This window comes from Belonocnema kinseyi, chromosome 4 (genome assembly GCF_010883055.1).
Source record: "Belonocnema kinseyi isolate 2016_QV_RU_SX_M_011 chromosome 4, B_treatae_v1, whole genome shotgun sequence".
In the NCBI taxonomy this organism is placed as follows: domain Eukaryota; kingdom Metazoa; phylum Arthropoda; class Insecta; order Hymenoptera; family Cynipidae; genus Belonocnema; species Belonocnema kinseyi.
Window position 1 is genome coordinate 24,198,290 of NC_046660.1, and position 5,229 is coordinate 24,203,518.

The following is a 5,229-nucleotide window of genomic DNA, read 5'->3' on the forward strand; positions in this document are numbered from 1 at the left end:
AATGATTTCAACGGTTTTCAGGGGATTTTTAACGATTTCAAAGGATTTTCAAGGGTTTAAAATTATTTAAAAGGTTCTGAAGGTATTTTAAAGGATGCCAAAAGATTTTAAAGGGTTTGAAGAGATTGTGAAAGATATTAAAAGATTTTTAGAAATTTCAAAACATTTTAAAAGATTTCAATCACTATTGAGGGATTCCCAAAGATTTCAAACGACTTTGAAAGATTTCAACGGTTTTCAGCGGTTTTTTAACGATGTTAAATGATTTTTGAAGGATTTAAAAGTTTTTAAAAAGGTTTTTAGATATTTCCAGGGATGCCGAAGGATTTGAACAGATTGTGATAGACATTCAAAGATTCTACGCAATTTTAAGAAAATTTAAAGGATTTCAATCGCTATTAAGGGATTCCCAAAAATTTAAAAGAATTTCAAAATATTTCAACGGTTTTCAGCGGATTTTTAAAAATTTCAAAGGATTTTCAAGGGTTTAAAATGATTTAAAAGGTTCTGAAGGGATTTCAAAGGATGCCAAAAGATTTTAAAGGATTTGAAGAGGTTGTGAAAAATATTTAAATTATTTAAAAGATTTTCAAGGGATTACAAAGGATGCTAAAGGATTTTAAAGAATTTTAAGAGGTTGTGAAATATATTAAAGGATTTTACGAAATTTTAAGACATTTCAAAGGATTTCAATTGCTATTAAGGGATTGCTAAAGATTTGGAAGGACTTTATAAGATTTTAATTGTTTTTATAGGGGATTTTAAATAATTTTAAAGGATTTTAAGGGGTTTTAAAGTATTTAAATGGTTTTCAAGGGTTCTCCAAGGATGCCAAAGGATTCTAAAAGATTTGGAGAGACTGTGAAAGATATTAAAGGGTTTCACGAAAAATCTTCTCTAGAATTTTTGGAATCGATTTTTGAGAACCGATTTTATATTTTCGAGATTCGTTCATCCCTAGTTTGGATCCCAGGTGATTGACTAGTGGGCGGAATACTATGGGATATTTTTAGGAACATTCCCTCGAGGAAATTTTCCTTGCAAGACTTCCTTCTCGAAATCAGTGAAGCGGGGAAGAATTCCCTGCGACTTTTACGAATTGGTCTCGTTGGTATGCAGAGGTTCTTTCGAGAGAGAAACAAAAAATTCAGCGGAAGATATTGAACGGATGTGAATTGTAATAGTGAAGGGGAACCTTATCTTAGAAAATTTCATGGAATTTTTTTAAGGTTGTGGGAAGTATATCAGACATATTTTATTAACATACATTATTTATTATTCATTTCTGATATTAATTTTTCACAATTTTGAGGATTTTAACAGTTTCAACAATTTTCAAAATTTGTGCACTTTTCACCATTTTCACAGTTTTCACAATTTTCACTATTTTCACAATTTATAGGAGCCTTTTTCTATATTAGGTCAAAATATTACATTTTCAACAGAATAGATGAATTTTTAATCGACCTTTTAAATTTTCAACCAAAATGATGAAACTTCTATAAAGAAGATTAATTTTCTACCAAAACAGACAGTTTTCCAACAATATACGTACATTTCTAGACAGTGAATTGGAGTTTTAAACAAAACGGTGAATTTCCTACAAAATAAATAATTTTTAACAAAATACATAATTACTCAACCAAATGGTTCAATTTCAAACTAAGAGAGAAAAATTTTCAAGCAAAAATTGAATAGTTAAATCTTCAGTTAAAGAAATTGTAAAAATTATAAATATTCAAAAAAATAAATACATTTTTTGCAAACAGCTGAATTTTTGACTCAAAAATATGAATCTTCACAAAAATATTTAATTTTTGAAGACAAAGGGTTAGATTTCATCTAAAATTGTAAATCTTCTTTAAAAAATGAATTTTTAACGAAGAGAATTAATCTTCTTCCAAAAAAGACGAACTCAAAACAAAATATATAAATTTTATACCAAATTTGTGAATTTTGAACTAAAAAAGATCAATTTTCAATAATAAATGTTATATTTAAATTTTCAGTTAAAAAATTAATTTACTATTAACTAAATTTTCAACCAAACAGCTGAATTTTCATCTAAAATTCTAAATATTTAGCTATATAAATAAATTTTTCACAACGCAGTTTCACTCTCAACTAAGTAATTGAATTTCTAACAGAAATTATGACTTTTTAACAAAACTGTTGAACTTTTAATTCAATAGTTGAATCATCAAAAAAAAATTAATTTTCAAGCCTAAAAAACGATTTTTTTTTAATCTTGGAAATTTTTTATCAAAGTAGTCGAATTTTCAAATAAAAAAGACAAGTACTTTTAACAAAATTAAAAAATTTACAACCGAAATATTTTACAAATTTATCAAATTTTGAACAAGAGAATAAAATTTTTACCCAAGAGGGAAAAAGGGAGAGTCTGTAAAGTCTGCGATTAATAAATAGGTATTTGACTACTTGTAGACTAAAGAATAATAATTTAAACAAACACTGAAGGTTATTTTTAATACTTTTTAAATATTACGTTAGAATTTAAAAAAATATATTTTTAGCTGGGTTTGGAACATATTGGGGGGGGGGGGGGCGATCAATTTTACGACAATTTTGTATTATTATTTATATATTTTTTAAATTATTTTATATAATTTTTAAAACATCCAAGGGATTTTTAAGAGTTTTAAGTACATTTAAGGAGCTTTAGAAGATATCAAAGGATTTCAAATATTTTAGGGTATTTAAAAAAAATTCTACGGCATTTTGAAGTAATTAAAACATTTTCAAGAAATTTTTGAAGATTTTAAAGATTTTAACGGGGTTTTAAAGAAATATTATTGAAGTTCTGAACACTTTCAACAAATTTTAAAAATGCTTAAGGTAATTTTATAAACTTTCCAGGAACTTAAAAGAATGTGAAATATTTTAGGATATTTTAAAAGATTCCATGAATTTTTAAATTGACTTGAAACCATTTTTAACGATTTCAAAGCATTTCAGATATTTTAGGGTATTTCAAAAGATTTCAAGGAATTTTAAATTTCTTTTAATTTATAATTTAACGACGTTTCAAAGGTTTGAAACATTTAAGTGAATTTTAAAAGATTCCCTTAAATTTTTTATTGATTCCAATAAGAATTAAAAATATTTTAGTGTATTTCAAAATATTCCAAGGAGTTTTCAATTAATTTATAGAATTTAATGAGATTTTAATTATTTCAATTATTTTAGGGTATTTTAAAACATTTCAGGGAATTTTTAATTGGCTTTAATAAAGTAATGAAATTTCAAAGAATTTAAAATATTTAAGGTATTTTAAAAGATTCGAAGGCATTTCAAAATATTTCAAATGATCTAAAATATTTAAGTGAATTTTAAAAGATTTCAAGAAATTTCCATTTCATTTTAATAATTTGAAGGGCTTTTCAAAGATTTGAAATATATTAGGGTACTTTTAAAAATTCCAAGGCATTTCAAATTTTTAAAAATAATTTCAATGGATTTAAATCATATTAGAGTACTTTAAAAAATTCCAAGGCATTTAAAAAGAAATTAAATAATTTCGAAGGATTTTAAATATTTAAGAGCATTTCAAAAGATTATAAGGAATGTTCAATTAATTTGAATAATTTAATAAGATTTCAATTTAATGATTTTTGAAATTCTTAAGGTAGTTTAATAAATTGTTCAGGATTTCCATAAATTTCATTCAAAAGAATTTATCCACAAGATGCGAATAATTTCCGTCAGAGTTACTAAAATTCAATTAATTGTTTCATATTATTTAATTGTTTTCAATTCGCTTGAATTACAAAAATATTAATCAGGAATTTTTTGAATTTAATGATTTTAATTTTACACTAATTTTACTCAAAACTATGGAATTAAAATTTTTTTTGAATTCCCCTCAATTAATTTGAATAATAAATGCACATTAGTCACTTTTAGTCACTTTTTGGATTATAAATTTTTCACTTATCTTCCCTTTTCCCTTTAAAATATTTGCACATTTCGTTAGACTTTGTCAGTCCCGACAATAATAAATAATAAATTATAAAACAAATTAGAATTAACATTTTTTTTATTCCTTTTATAAAAGATTTTCTATTAAAAATACTATACGATTTCCGAGCACTTAAACAAATTCCAAATAATTTTCAAGAACTGAAAAAAATTCATGAGATTTCAAAAGGTTTAAAATATTTTAGGATATTTCAAATTATTCTCAGGAATTTTCAATTTAATTAAATAATTTAGTGGAATTTCAAAGGATTAAAAATAGTTGAGGTATTTTAATGATTCAAAAGATTCCAATCAATTTTTAATTCATTTAAATACTTGGAAGGAATTTCGAAATATTTTAAATGATTGGCAATATTTTACAGTATTGTAAAGTATTGTAATTTTGAAGAGCTTTAAATATTTGTAAGAGATTTCAAAAGATGTTAAAGGATTTGAAATATTATGGGGAATTTAAAAAGATTCCAAGACATTTTTAACAGATTTCAGTAAATTGCAAAAGTTTTAAGGGACTTCAAACGATTTGGAATATTTTATAGTATTTTATAAGATCCCAGTAAATTTGTTTAATTGATTTTAATAATTTAATGAGATTTCAAAAGATTAAAAATATTCTATTGTGTTTTAAATGATCCCAAGGAATTTTTAATTGATTTCAGTAATTTAATTGGATTTAAAAGGATTTGAAAAATTTTAGTGAAGGATTTAAAATACTTTAAGGTATTTTAAAAAATTCCGAGGACTTTAAATTAATGTCAATAATTTGAAAGGATTTGGAAGGATTTGAAATATATGAGGGTATTTTTGAAGAGTCCAAGGCATTTCAAAAGATGAGACTAATAATTTAATGGGGTTTCAAAGGATTTGAAATATTTCAGATATTCCAAAAGATTATAAGGAATGTCAAACCATTTAAAAATATTGCAAGGGATTTAAAATGCTTTAAGGTATTTTAAAAGACTCCGAAGACTTTAAATTAATTACAATAATTTAATGAGATTTTGAATTATTGGAAATATTTTGGGATATTTTAAAAGACTTCATGAATTTTAAATTAATTTGAATAATTTAAAGGGATTTGAGAAATTAAAAGAAATTTTTAATTTCCATAAGTATTTTAAAAGATTGAAAAGAATTTCGAAAGATTTCAAAAGGTTCTGAAGGATTAAAAATGTTCTAGTAAATTCTAGTAAGATTCCAAGAAATTTTTAACAAATTGCAATAATTTTGTAT